The following is a 15,526-nucleotide window of genomic DNA, read 5'->3' on the forward strand; positions in this document are numbered from 1 at the left end:
AACACAAAACACATGCAATCCATTGGTTTTGTGATCTAACGGTTAGATTAATGCCACGTGTCATCTAATAATGTAGATTTTTAGCCTAATAATGTACCTCGGCTAATAATGTAGCATTTTGTTTAAAAATGTACAGTTTTAGTGTCACGACCGCCCCTTAGGGTTAATAAAAGCGGGCGATCGCGACTTAAAGGGGTTTAGATGAACGGCATAGAAGACTAGGGTTTTCAATAAAAGTTTGACTAAAAACTAAGTCTAATAAATAATGCGACCAAGAGTATTAGGGTTTAATGAATAAAGACTAGGGTTTAGCATTTATTCAAAAAGTGTAACGAGTTTCAAACATCCCATCATAAAATAGTTTCAGAATTTAAATGAAAAGTATTCTAAGAAAAATATCACAGCGGAAGCATCCAAGAGAAGAGTGACGTCATGTGTGAAGACACAACGACACTCGGAATTTCAAAACCAAAACAACCACAGTTCATTATTAGTTCCTGCTCAACACCGCCAACCGCCCGTCGCCGCTCAACCTACATATAGGGAAAACATATGCAGGGCTGAGTACTATGAAATAATACTCAGTGGCTCATGCCGAAAACATTGTAAATACAGTTTATGATATCATGCCGTACGTAAGTAACCGTCGGGGTTTTTCTTTAGAAAGGCCCGAGGCACTCAAAAATCATTTTTCCATTTCAAACATCGACTGATCAGTCATTTTTCCCATAGACGTTAACCATATCTGCCAATACATGACAAGGAATGCGGCCGCAAACCAGGTCACTAGACCGGCCAGCCCGTATGCTAGCACACAGTCTACCATAGGTGTACACTAATCCAAGTAGGGTTTGCTGCCCTACGGGGACCCGAATTCGATTTATAAATAGTGGCAAAAACCACATCAGATAGGCACGCAAAAACCAAAACAAGGCATGAAGTCACATTTATTCTCATTGATAAAACATTAGGACATGGTCCTTATTTAAAAAGAGAGCCCACCTCGATCCTTTAGTTTTCAAGTTTCGCTTTTCCTTTGGTATCACGCGTCTCGCACAAAATTTCACCTTTGGATAATGTGTCCCCGATTAGTCACTAACATGGACTAAAATCATGCATGTCCTAGATCACTCCCCTTTCCCAATCAACAATAGGAATCACATCATATCACCCATCTTTGCATATCACATCACCTCATCACATATGTAAACTCATGTATGTCATTCAAGCATACAAATATAGTTGTTTAACCAAAGTAGAGATCTGGCAGCTCTGCGCAACTTTTTTGTAAAAATTATTTAAAAATCATCCGACCTCCGATGGGGCTAAAACTTTATGACAAGGCAGTAGACTCATCAAATAACATTCAGTTTAAATTTCATGTCAAAATACCACTTTTAAGTCGGGCAAACTAAAGGCGTAACCTACTGGTCGAGAAAACACGTTTTTGGCAGAATCGCGCAGTCAACTTTAAAAATTCACCATAAATTCATCGTTTAGCCAAATGGGTCGAAATTTACACACAATATAGAAGACATCACGAAGTTTACACAGGAAGAAGAATCGGTCAAATCGGAGTTCGTTTGGTTGGTCAAAAATACATCAGAACACACTGTTCGGAAATCACAGATTTTCATACTGATAGCAATTCGAATTAGGGTTTATCCCTACTCATTCAAAATCAATCTTTTCATGGTTTTGATATACAATCATGCTCAAAAGAGTCCTTAAACACATATTTTCACGAAATCGCACATCAATCACCGAGGATTCAATAAATCAACAAGCAATTGCAATCAAAACGCACTCACACATATGATTTCACATTCCCACCGATTAAACCCTTAGATCTTCATTCCCTACACTCTCTACATGCATGAGGGAGTCAAAGAAAGTCTAGATGGAGAGGATTGAAGAATATGGGTTTGAATTTACCTTTTCTTGGACGAAATAATCGGTAGGAAGCAATTAAAACCTTGGTTCTTCAACAATCTCTTGGAAAATTGATAGGATCTTGAGTGAAATGGATAACAAGTGGGAGAAGAGATGAAAAAGGGGGTGGGGCGTGTGGTTTGAAGAAGTGGGCGTGTGATTTGTGTGTTAGGTTTAGGGGTTGATCCTTTGTTTATAGGATTAAGAAATATCCCACGATTAATTGAAGATTTGGGAGAATAATTGAAATAAATGATTGAGATATTTGGGAAGATTTTGGGGGAGGAAATGGCGTGTCATTGATGGAGAAATAAGGAGGATATTTTGTAAATCATGGCTATTTAATTAGCCATTGATTTAATTTAGTATTTTCACGGAGCAGAATAAAATATTACGGAGCAAGAAAATCAATAAAAACCCTCCCAAATAATATGAAAATAGGCGTGTTATTCAATTCCTCCCACAAGGAATAATTTCCAAATATTGATAAATAAAGTAGGGAAAGATTTGCTAGGATATTCCAATTAAAACATGGAAGGAAATAATTGAGGGATCAAAATAATTAGTGAATAATTTCTTCTTCCACAAGCTAGGAGATTTCGAAATCTCCCTAATCAAAACAATAGGGGCCGATTTTATCAAGAAATAAATAAGATAATTAGGCTTTAGGATTTAATTTGGATAATTATCCCAAAACAAATAATTAAATCCAAGAAAAATAAATTCCTCTCCAAATAATAATAGTGGTCGAAAATTCCCTTCATAAAAGGGCAAGGTAATTATTTATGATCCTAATTAAATCTCACTCCCCGAAATAATATAATTCACCATGATATATTTCATTCCACATTAATTAATTTAAGCCACTTCATAAAATCAACGAATTTGACTCGATCAAATCAAAATTAGGTCACCATTTCAATCACATAATAAATCCGTCATTTAATTCGGCAATCAAAGCAATAAGTACAACATCTTAGGGTTCGAAAAATTAGGGTTCGAAAAGTGGGGCGTTACATCCTACCACTCTTAAAAGAAATTTCGTCCCGAAATTTGGTACTCTCATGGGAAGAGTTCTGGGTATAACTCCATCATCTTGTCCTCAAGCTCCCATGTGGCTTCTTCGTGCCCGTGGTTTCTCCACTGCACTTTCACGTAGGCAACTTACTTATTTCTCACGTTCTGGACTTTTCGGTCTAAAATCGTTTGGGGTCTCTCCTCATAGCTCAGGTCCGAATTCAACGCGACCTCCTCGTAGTGAATCACGTGCTTTGGGTCGAACACGTATTTACGTAACTGTGACACATGAAAGACATTGTGCACGTTCCCAAGGCTCGGAGGTAGCGCCAAGCGATATGCAACAGGACCCACTCCTTCAAGGATTTCATACGGTCCAATAAATCGCAGTTTCAATTTTCCCTTGACGCCGAAACGTGTTATCCCTTTCGACGGGGATACTTTGAGGAAGACTTTGTCGCCAGCTTGAAATTGCAAGTCGGTTCGCCGTGCATCCGCGTATGACTTCTGTCTGTCTTGAGCTTCTTTTATCCTTTCACGAATTTGTCGAACGATTGCAACCATTTCTTCGACTGCGTCGGGCCCGAGTACCCTTCTCTCGCCAACTTCGTCCCAGTAGAGCGGGGATCTACACTTTCTCCCGTACAAGGCTTCGTACGGCGCCATGTTTATCGTTGCCTGGAAGCTGTTGTTGTAGGCGAATTCGATCAAGGGGAGTGCGGACTCCCAACTTCCTCCTCGGTCTAACACTACGGCTCTCAACATATCCTCGAGGGTTTGGATCGCCCTCTCGGATTGTCCGTCCGTCTGCGGGTGAAACGCCATGCTAAAATTCAAACGAGTCCCTAGCTCCCGTTGTAGGCTGATCCAAAATCTTGAAGTGAACTTCGGGTCACGATCAGACGTGATCGTCACTGGGACTCCATGCAGTCGCACTATTTCCCTTATATACATTTGAGCTAGCTTATTTGATCCATAGGTTATGGGAATCGGTATGAAGTGCGCACTCTTGGTGAGTCGGTCTATAACTACCCAGATGGCAGTATTCCCTCTTTGCGTCTTTGGCAATGCTGTCACAAAATCCATGGCGATATGCTCCCATTTCCACTCGGGAATTTCTAGTGGTTGCAACTTTCCGTACGGTCGTTGATGTAGAGCCTTCACCTGTTGGCAGGCTAAGCAGCGCTCCACAAATGCCGCTATATCCCTCTTCATACCATTCCACCAAAAGGTCTTCTTCAAGTCTTGATACATCTTCGTACTCCCTGGGTGGGCGGTGTAAGGAGTCTCATGTGTTTCACTCATGATTTCGTTTTTGAGTCCTTCGTCACTCGGTATGCAGAGTCTCCCTTCGAATGTGAGAGCATTGTCGGATTCCTCACGGAAATTCCCAGATTCGCCAGTTCTTACTTCGACTCGAATTTCTTCCAATTTCGCGTCCATGCGCTGGGCTTCAACAATTCTTGTTCTTAGATCAGGTGTAACCATCAAGGTGGCAATTCGACCCTTCACTGTTTCGGGTGCCCTTACCACTTCCAAACGCATCTTGCTAAATTCGCGTATCAAGCTTTCTTCTTTGGTGAGAAAAGCAGCCAGTTGGGAATAACTCTTCCGGCTCAAGGCATCTGCCACTACATTTGCCTTGCCGGGGTGGTAGTTGATGCCACAATCATAGTCCTTTACCAATTCGAGCCATCTTCGTTGTCGCATGTTCAAATCCTTTTGCTCGAAGAAATATTTCAGGCTCTTGTGGTCCGTAAAGATCTCACACCGAACTCCGTAGAGATGATGTCTCCAAATCTTTAAGGCATGTACCTCCGCTGCCAGTTCCAAATCGTGGGTTGGATAGTTCAACTCGTGTGGCCTCAATTGCCGGGATGCGTAAGCAATCACCTTGTTGTTTTTCATCAACACACATCCAAGTCCCACCTTCGAAGCGTCCGTGTATACCACGTAGCTCATTCCAGGCTCTGGCACGGCTAAGATTGGTGCGGTGGTCAGTTTATCCTTCAAAAGTTGAAAACTTGCCTCACACTCCGGGGTCCAATTGACTTTTACCCTCTTCTTGAGTTGTTGGGTCATTGGTCTCGCTATCTTGGAAAATCCCTCTATAAATCTTCGGTAGTATCCTGCCAAACCCAGGAAGCTTCGAATCTCGTTTGGTGTCGAAGGTGCCTTCCATTGTTGTACCGCCTCAACCTTGGCGGGATCCACTCGGATTCCTTCTGCCGACACAATGTGACCTAGAAAGTTGACTTCTTTCAGCCAAAACTCACACTTGCTGAATTTGGCGTATAGCTTCTCGGTCCTCAACTTCTCCAAGGTAATTCGCAGATGCTCCTCGTGCTCTTTCTCATCCTTCGAGTAAACAAGTACGTCATCTATGAAGACCAAGACGAATTTATCCAAGTATGGGTGGAATACTCGGTTCATCAAATCCATGAATACTGCGGGTGCATTTGTCAATCCGAACGGCATTACAACAAACTCATAGTGACCATATCTTGTGCGAAAAGCGGTCTTTGGTATGTCCTCCCTTCGGATTCTCAATTGATGGTATCCGGACCTTAGGTCCATCTTTGAGAACACACCGGCTCCTCGGAGTTGATCGAATAGGTCATCTATTCTCGGCAGTGGGTACTTGTTTTTGAGGGTCATTTTGTTCAACTCCCTATAGTCGATACACATCCTCATCGACCCATCCTTCTTCTTGACAAAGAGCACCGGAGTGCCCTACGGTGAGACACTGGGTCTAATGAAACCCAGGTCCATAAGCTCTTGAAGTTGTATCTTGAGTTCCTCTAACTCTTTAGGCGCCATTCGGTATGGTGCCTTGGACACGGGTGCCGACCCTGGCTCTAGGTCGATTGTGAACTCCAATTGTCGATCTGGCGGTGGTCCAGGCAAAGCTTCGGGAAAGACGTCTGGAAACTCTCGTACAACGGCAACATCTTCCACTTTCCTTTCTCCTTTCTCCTCTCCTTGTAGATAGACAAGATAAGCAGGACGCCCTTTTCTCACCATCGCACTAGCTTGAAGAGCGGAGATGATAGACGTTCGCCGGTTCATCGAGATTCCATAGTATATGGTGGGTTCCTTCCCCGGGGCTTGCAGAGATATTTGTCTCTCCTTGCAACGAATAGTAGCAAAATTCGTAGCTAACCAATCCATTCCCAAAATTATGTCAATATCCCCCATTGCCATGACTTGTAGGTTGTGAGCGATTAACTTAAGTCCTCCCATAACAATTTCTACGTTCGAGCATGTTCGAGAAACCTCTATTACCCCTCCCACTGGTGAGGACACCATCATCTTATGTTCAGATTTGTAAGTAGGTAAACTTAAGGTGTCCACACACAATTCAGATATGAATGAATGTGATGCGCCCGTATCAAACAATACAACAATGGGTGTGTCGAGGATTTTGCCCATACCTGTCAGGTTTCCCTTCTCGTGACTCCCATGTTCAGTCTTGGGTTGTTTCTGACTCAAGGCATATGCTCTAGCCTGAGAAGGGAGTCTTGGGCGGTAAGGTTGTTGTTGTCGCGTAGGTTGATCGCGATTTCCCCTTGATTCAATTTGCAGTGCCCTTGGCTGCTGGCGGGATCCTTGAGTGTTCTGCCTCGACCCCATTCCCACATTCTTGCTCGGACACTCTCTAGAGAAGTGGCCATTTCCCCCACAGTTAAAGCACTTGGTGGTGTTCTGAATTCTACACTCTCAAAAATGGTACTTGGAGCACACATTGCATTGGGGTGGCTTGGGCCGGAAGTCGCCTCTCTGGTTGGATGAGTTTTGCCCTCCACCATACTGTGGTCGGTTCTGGGTGGGCTGGTACCTCTTGTTGTCATATGGGGTCCCATTCCCCTCCCACTTCCTCTTCTCTCGAGAGTGGTGTGGTGGAGGTAGTGCCAAAGTAGTGTTTTCCTTCATCCTCTCCTTGGGCATAGCTGCCTCAATATCTAGCGCAAGGGCTAACGCTTCCGCGTAGGAGAGTCTCCCACGACTAGCCAACGACATCCTTATCTCATGCCTTAGTCCCTCACGGAACTTTTCAGCCAGCTTCTCGTCAGTATCGACTTGGTCAGGTGCGTACCGGGTCATGTTGTTGAGCGCACGGTCATATTCGGTCACAGTCATGCGCCCTTGGGTCAAATTGTAGAATTCAGATGCCTTTGCCTTCCGGTAGCTCTTGGGCACGTACTTATTATATATGTCTGTCTTGAAGCCTTCCCAAGTCATCCCCGCTGCTTGATCTCGGGGCATTGTCTTCATCCTGGTATCCCACCAGAAGTCAGCAGACTCGGTTAGTTGGTAGGTCACACAACTCAACCGTTCCCTATCATTGCACCCTAAGATTGCAAAAATGCGCTCCAATGCGCGTATCCATGATTCAGCCTGGGCCGGTTCTCCCATTCCATCAAAGACGAGAGGTTTTTGCTCTAGAAAAAGCTTCACAGTTTCACGGTCAACCGGAGGTGGAGGAGGCGGTGGTGGAGGGATGGGTTGTGTCACACTCTCTTCCATCGTCTGAGGGGTAGGTTCGGGATTGTTACGTCTTATGTTGCGTCTTGGCGGCATTCTGATTCAGTACCACACGAGTTACTATCGCATTTATTCAAAATCCAAGAATAGTCATGTGGCATAGTTGAAAAGTGGAGATCAAGGGGCAATTGCATCATAAAGAGCTTTTGCAAAGGTATCAAATACAATTGCACAGAATGATAACAAGAGAGCAATTGCAAAATAGCATAGCAGGAGGTGATTGTAGAAGAAGGCGATTGCTCAACAGGGTAGAAAAAGGTAATTGTTTAATAATGTAACAAAAGACAATTGTACAATAGAATAGCAAACATAAGGGCACAATTGGGATAGAAAAAGGCAGTTGCACAACAGAATAATACAATTGCATAATAAGACGGCAAAAGGCAATTGTACAATGGAGTGGTCAAAAGATAGTTGCGCAATAGTACATCAAAGGTAATTGTGCAATATGATAGAAAATGACAATTACAATATAGTATAGCAAGAGGCCATTGCGTCATAGGCTAGCAAAAGATAATCGCACAAAAGATAATAAGGGATGGTACCAAATCATTACACAATAGGATAGCAAAAGATAAGAATTTCCCATAGAAATATGAAAAGTTGCCTCGAAGAGGTCTTAGTTCCATTATAACGAAAACAAAGGACAAAACGATGTCAAGGTCAAGCAAAAACGGTAAAGTATCCAAAACATGGGAAATCGTAATAAAATATTATAGAATTATTATGTTTAATCCCTTCCATCCTCATCTTCCTTCTCCTCGGTCTCTCCAACGCTCTCTCTAATTGGGTCCTCCTCCTCTACGGGATCCTCTTCCTCGGGATCCTCTTCCTCACTTTCCTCCTCGACACCCGCAGGTGGAGGGGTCATCCCAAACCTCCCATTGACCTCTCTGTTGCTTCTTTGAGGGGCTGCGACACGCATCCCGAGTCTCCTTGTCTTAGGAACACGGGAGACGCGTGGCTCCTCGTCGCATCGATACTTCCGCATGCGGGCTGTACCCGGCGGATAGATATGTGGAGGTGGATCACGTGGCGGTCCATCAAATGCCGCTGTCATGGCCGGAAGCAGCACCTTTATAAGGCCAACCAAATCCCCTCGCGCGGTGTAATCGAGCGGGCTATACCATATGAAAAACTGAGACGCCTGAGCGGTCCACTCGCTCCAAGGAGATGGTAGAGTGTGGATGAGCTTTTGGATCCCCTCGTGATGGGTAGCTCCCCCATATGCATAGGCGTTCATCCATTTACTGTAAAACTCGGTGACGTAGGTCATGAGGAAGAGCTCCCCGTCCCACTCGAAATCTCGGTAGCGCTCAACCGGGTGGTCCCTTTCGCTGGAGTAGCGATTACGCATCAGAGCATAATACCGTTGGGCCATAAAAACTCAGCATCAGCACAAGGATCGAAAGAAATAACGGTGTATGAGGTTTCGAATGATGCTGAGAATATGATGGGTGCGTATATATAAATCTCCAATGATGGAGGTGTGCGGGTAGTATCATATCAAGAATGAATGGAATTTCATTTCCGAAGCAAAAAGGTTCGTGCGTTTTTGCATTTCGTTAAGTCGCGATATATATCCCCACGCGTCGCTTGCCTTGCGTTAGGCTTTTCCTGCCTCCACGTTCGACACTATCTCAAAATTTTTCATTCATACATGATTTACAATTATGTATAGCAGCATGCTCAAGTTCTTTCACATATTGCCTCATAAAGCAATTGAATAATCACAATCATATAACTTCATTCATCCAACGTATATAGAGTTATCACATATTTGCCAATTTTTCCTTATCAAGTAAAATACAAGTTCATCGCATAACGACATTCATCATCTTGGGCATAAGCGCAAATATCAATTCCATATCCATGCATTTTCATCCATTCATATTCCAAGCAAAAATTTCGAAAATATCATATCAACTTTGTTCCCCATCGAAAATTTCAACTTCGGTTAATCAAATCCCAAACTCACAAAAGTATTTTTACCTCTTTTTTTTTTTTGTGGTTGGGCGGAGACGAGTTGTGGTGTTGAGCTATCGATGTTTATCAATTTATCAAATTACACATGCATAGATTTTGACTCAAACAAGACTCTTGGGTCCAGAGCGGAAAGAACTGAGGCTCTGATACCAAACTGTCACGACCGCCCCTTAGGGTTAATAAAAGCGGGCGATCGCGACTTAAAGGGGTTTAGATGAACGGCATAGAAGACTAGGGTTTTCAATAAAAGTTTGACTAAAAACTAAGTCTAATAAATAATGCGACCAAGAGTATTAGGGTTTAATGAATAAAGACTAGGGTTTAGCATTTATTCAAAAAGTGTAACGAGTTTCAAACATCCCATCATAAAATAGTTTCAGAATTTAAATGAAAAGTATTCTAAGAAAAATATCACAGCGGAAGCATCCAAGAGAAGAGTGACGTCATGTGTGAAGACACAACGACACTCGGAATTTCAAAACCAAAACAACCACAGTTCATTATTAGTTCCTGCTCAACACCGCCAACCGCCCGTCGCCGCTCAACCTACATATAGGGAAAACATATGCAGGGCTGAGTACTATGAAATAATACTCAGTGGCTCATGCCGAAAACATTGTAAATACAGTTTATGATATCATGCCGTACGTAAGTAACCGTCGGGGTTTTTCTTTAGAAAGGCCCGAGGCACTCAAAATCATTTTTCCATTTCAAACATCGACTGATCAGTCATTTTTCCCATAGACGTTAACCATATCTGCCAATACATGACAAGGAATGCGGCCGCAAACCAGGTCACTAGACCGGCCAGCCCGTACGCTAGCACACAGTCTACCATAGGTGTACACTAATCCAAGTAGGGTTTGCTGCCCTACGGGGACCCGAATTCGATTTATAAATAGTGGCAAAAACCACATCAGATAGGCACGCAAAAACCAAAACAAGGCATGAAGTCACATTTATTCTCATTGATAAAACATTAGGACATGGTCCTTATTTAAAAAGAGAGCCCACCTCGATCCTTTAGTTTTCAAGTTTCGCTTTTCCTTTGGTATCACGCGTCTCGCACAAAATTTCACCTTTGGATAATGTGTCCCCGATTAGTCACTAACATGGACTAAAATCATGCATGTCCTAGATCACTCCCCTTTCCCAATCAACAATAGGAATCACATCATATCACCCATCTTTGCATATCACATCACCTCATCACATATGTAAACTCATGTATGTCATTCAAGCATACAAATATAGTTGTTTAACCAAAGTAGAGATCTGGCAGCTCTGCGCAACTTTTTTGTAAAAATTATTTAAAAATCATCCGACCTCCGATGGGGCTAAAACTTTATGACAAGGCAGTAGACTCATCAAATAACATTCAGTTTAAATTTCATGTCAAAATACCACTTTTAAGTCGGGCAAACTAAAGGCGTAACCTACTGGTCGAGAAAACACGTTTTTGGCAGAATCGCGCAGTCAACTTTAAAAATTCACCATAAATTCATCGTTTAGCCAAATGGGTCGAAATTTACACACAATATAGAAGACATCACGAAGTTTACACAGGAAGAAGAATCGGTCAAATCGGAGTTCGTTTGGTTGGTCAAAAATACATCAGAACACACTGTTCGGAAATCACAGATTTTCATACTGATAGCAATTCGAATTAGGGTTTATCCCTACTCATTCAAAATCAATCTTTTCATGGTTTTGATATACAATCATGCTCAAAAGAGTCCTTAAACACATATTTTCACGAAATCGCACATCAATCACCGAGGATTCAATAAATCAACAAGCAATTGCAATCAAAACGCACTCACACATATGATTTCACATTCCCACCGATTAAACCCTTAGATCTTCATTCCCTACACTCTCTACATGCATGAGGGAGTCAAAGAAAGTCTAGATGGAGAGGATTGAAGAATATGGGTTTGAATTTACCTTTTCTTGGACGAAATAATCGGTAGGAAGCAATTAAAACCTTGGTTCTTCAACAATCTCTTGGAAAATTGATAGGATCTTGAGTGAAATGGATAACAAGTGGGAGAAGAGATGAAAAAGGGGGTGGGGCGTGTGGTTTGAAGAAGTGGGCGTGTGATTTGTGTGTTAGGTTTAGGGGTTGATCCTTTGTTTATAGGATTAAGAAATATCCCACGATTAATTGAAGATTTGGGAGAATAATTGAAATAAATGATTGAGATATTTGGGAAGATTTTGGGGGAGGAAATGGCGTGTCATTGATGGAGAAATAAGGAGGATATTTTGTAAATCATGGCTATTTAATTAGCCATTGATTTAATTTAGTATTTTCACGGAGCAGAATAAAATATTACGGAGCAAGAAAATCAATAAAAACCCTCCCAAATAATATGAAAATAGGCGTGTTATTCAATTCCTCCCACAAGGAATAATTTCCAAATATTGATAAATAAAGTAGGGAAAGATTTGCTAGGATATTCCAATTAAAACATGGAAGGAAATAATTGAGGGATCAAAATAATTAGTGAATAATTTCTTCTTCCACAAGCTAGGAGATTTCGAAATCTCCCTAATCAAAACAATAGGGGCCGATTTTATCAAGAAATAAATAAGATAATTAGGCTTTAGGATTTAATTTGGATAATTATCCCAAAACAAATAATTAAATCCAAGAAAAATAAATTCCTCTCCAAATAATAATAGTGGTCGAAAATTCCCTTCATAAAAGGGCAAGGTAATTATTTATGATCCTAATTAAATCTCACTCCCCGAAATAATATAATTCACCATGATATATTTCATTCCACATTAATTAATTTAAGCCACTTCATAAAATCAACGAATTTGACTCGATCAAATCAAAATTAGGTCACCATTTCAATCACATAATAAATCCGTCATTTAATTCGGCAATCAAAGCAATAAGTACAACATCTTAGGGTTCGAAAAATTAGGGTTCGAAAAGTGGGGCGTTACATTTAGTCTAATAATGTAAATTTCTAGTCTAATGTACCTCGGCTAATAATGTAGATTTTTAGTATGATAATGTAACTAATCACAATCATCCAATCTAATGATCCAAGGGTTGTGATTTGTGTTGTGTTTTACACTAACACTACTAGAAAAAAGTGCCAGCATAGATGTACTATCTACACACTAGCTTTTCACTGCACTTTATAATATATTATTACTGCACTTCAACATAAAAAGTGCCATCATAGATGTACTATCTACACACTACCTCTTACTACAGGTACCCGGTGCTGCACTTGCATAAGTGCCATTATAGATGAAGTGTCAGCACAGTAATTTTCTAGTGGCAATTTTAAGTGTCATTACAAGCCAATTTTCTAGTAGTGTAAGTTGCTGTAAGAACCCTAGCACACCCCATTATATATAGGTATATATATATATAGATTGCAGTAATTACTCCTATTTAAATCCTCCAATAAAAAAAAATCACCAAATATTCTATTACTATTCACAGTTTTATGTTCGTCAACTTAATACTAATTTAAAAATATTAATAATCACAGATAAATTTCAAGATCAATTAAATGCATTCCATATACTACTCATTTTATCTATCCATTCCATGTGTGATTCATGTCTTTTATTCCCTTAATCAAATTCTAAGTTACTATTTCCGCTAGTTACTTTATACTCCGTAATTACTAATCTTACTTAGTAAATCCTCAAATTTAGTTTAACATCCATAGTCATTCTAAATCATATTTCTTGTACCAAATCTTATAAATAAAACTCATTAACCTTATCAACTAAATTTCTTTAATCTCAATTATTTGCAATCGTTAGAATATGCTTCAATCATCAATTCTAGTCTCATTTCTATGGTTAATCCACTCACATAATCACACTTGGTTATTAGTCATTACCATATTCAATTCCTTACTCAAAAAAACATCTTTCACTTCAATATTCCAATCAATTTTCCAAAATATATCAAATGACCATTATAAATTCTAATAAATTTATTTTAGTCACTAAATAAGATATATTATTCATTTTCAACAACAATTTGACCAATTAAGATCCATGGATTAATGCACTGAGATAGTTTAGGGTTCATACCCAAAATCATACATAGGTTCAACTCAATTTAGTTCAATGGAAAAACTTATGTTTCCGACGTCTACGGACAAGGATTGATAGATTAACTCAAAACGTAACACACACCTTATTTGACAACCAACGAGGTCAGAAAATTTTTACCTCATAACCTATCATAAGTTTCAAATAAAAGAAAAATAGGATAAAAGAGAGCCCTACCTTGATAACCTTACGTTGGTTCGACTGGTTCAAAGCGTCAACATAAATTAAGTGAAACTTTCATAGATTGCAACTTCTTCTTCCTCCTTTGATTACTAATCGGTTGATTCCCCAAAGTGGGGTGAATAGTAGGCTAGTAGCTATATTTGATTTTATAGCATGAGCCACATTATTTAATTAATTATGAATAGTAAATGACAAATGACACTATTTTGATCATTCATATTCTTTCTAGATGATTCCATGTATAATTGTCTTGATTGTAGTAAAAAAAAATTACAAACCTAAAACAATCGTGCCTCTCGAAGAGTTTTGGAGATAAAAATATACATAGCATCTTTTATGCAAAATGACCATTTCTCCCTTTTATTGTATAAGCTATATAATTTCCGATTTAATTCTATTTTCTTGCTCAATCTTACTGACGTGATACTTGTGTAACCCCAATTCTATATAAAATAACATTCAGTGTTGTGCACAAATTATAAAAATTTCAGCCTAAATTGACAAATTTGTGTAGAAAGGAATTTTCCAACTAAACCCTGATTTGGGGTGTTACAATTATGTCTTGAACTAGTCATTTCAGCACAACTTTTTCGAAGCGGACTGCTATTTGTTCAACAATCGTTGGCCGCCAGCGGTCCGCTGGGCGAGTCGAATGCTCCAGATTTTCATCTTCGAGTTTTAGCTATCTTTTTAGGCTCAAATTTGCACATTTCTCACAAAACACGTCAAAATACCAAAATAGATAAAATATGTAATTATTGGACATGTAATGCAACATTGATACTCAAAATGGACCAAATAAAGGCCCTAAAATAGTGCAAAAACCGAGCATATCAAAGAGTATGACTCCCATTTCGTTAATATTTTCAATTCACTTTCTATTAACATTTTTAAAAATTCATGGTGGATAAAGTGTGACTTTTAATAGCTAACGTAGGGAGTAGGATTTTCTTGTGGCAGCTTTTTCAAGATTTCATAGTTATGAGTTGATAAAATACGTAGATTCATATGGAAAAAGAGAAAATGAAATATAGAGATATATAGTAGGAGGATAGAAATTTATTTTGGCAAACATGAAAGTAAAACACGCAGTCCCAAGTTAATAGTAGATCAATTGTCATTGTTGCGGCTATAGTTGATCAATTGTCATTGTTGCGGAGCAAATACTTAGCACAGAGCAGCATGAGGCCAATGTATGGTTTAATGGAAGCGATTTCAACATTAGCTGCAGCTTCTTCTTTAAGCTCGTACTCGATCGTAGATCGAGTTATACACTGCTTCTCGTTTCCCTCCACCTCTATGACATTGAATCTCATACGATACAGCGTGAACCCTAGATCCAGAAATCCACCTTCCACAACCTATGCCTCCTTCACACGCTTCTCGTTATCCACCACCACGAATTTCTCCTTGAACGACTTCATTCCCCCTCCCATCCTAGTTTTTAGTTTTAGCTTAGTTTAGTTAACTTTCGTTCCAGTGCTTAGCTAGCTTAGTTTAGAATTTTAGTGAAGCGTAAGTGATTCAGTGCGACAGAGGCTTCAGTTCAGTCCGGTGCTGTTTCCAGTTTCCGACCGAGAATCGCTCGGCCTTTACTCGCTTTATGTTCTTTCAATTTCGTAGCTAGTTTTCGCTTTATATTTCGCTTTGGACGAGATCTATTCTGGAATCAAAGTTCTTTTGTTTTCGGATCTTCAAGTTCACTGTCACAGTTTAATTTCTCGCCTTTAAATATTGTTCCTAGTGCCTAGTTATAATGAATGTT

At 40.1% G+C, this 15,526-nt stretch overlaps 2 long non-coding RNA genes across 2 annotated transcripts; both read right to left on the bottom strand.

Moving 5' to 3' along the window:
* Positions 1–286: 286 nt before the first annotated feature.
* Positions 287–2,154, bottom strand: LOC121768500. The gene is made up of 3 exons (XR_006043375.1): positions 1,936–2,154; positions 1,003–1,067; positions 287–533 (listed from the first exon to the last, which is right to left on the bottom strand). It is a non-coding gene; the product is annotated as an uncharacterized LOC121768500 (long non-coding RNA).
* Positions 2,155–9,779: 7,625 nt separating this feature from the next.
* LOC121768499 lies at positions 9,780–11,646 on the bottom strand. The gene is made up of 3 exons (XR_006043374.1): positions 11,428–11,646; positions 10,495–10,559; positions 9,780–10,026 (listed from the first exon to the last, which is right to left on the bottom strand). It is a non-coding gene; the product is annotated as an uncharacterized LOC121768499 (long non-coding RNA).
* Between the last annotated feature and the right edge of the window lie 3,880 nt (positions 11,647–15,526).

Source organism: Salvia splendens, chromosome 15, assembly GCF_004379255.2.
Source record: "Salvia splendens isolate huo1 chromosome 15, SspV2, whole genome shotgun sequence".
In the NCBI taxonomy this organism is placed as follows: domain Eukaryota; kingdom Viridiplantae; phylum Streptophyta; class Magnoliopsida; order Lamiales; family Lamiaceae; genus Salvia; species Salvia splendens.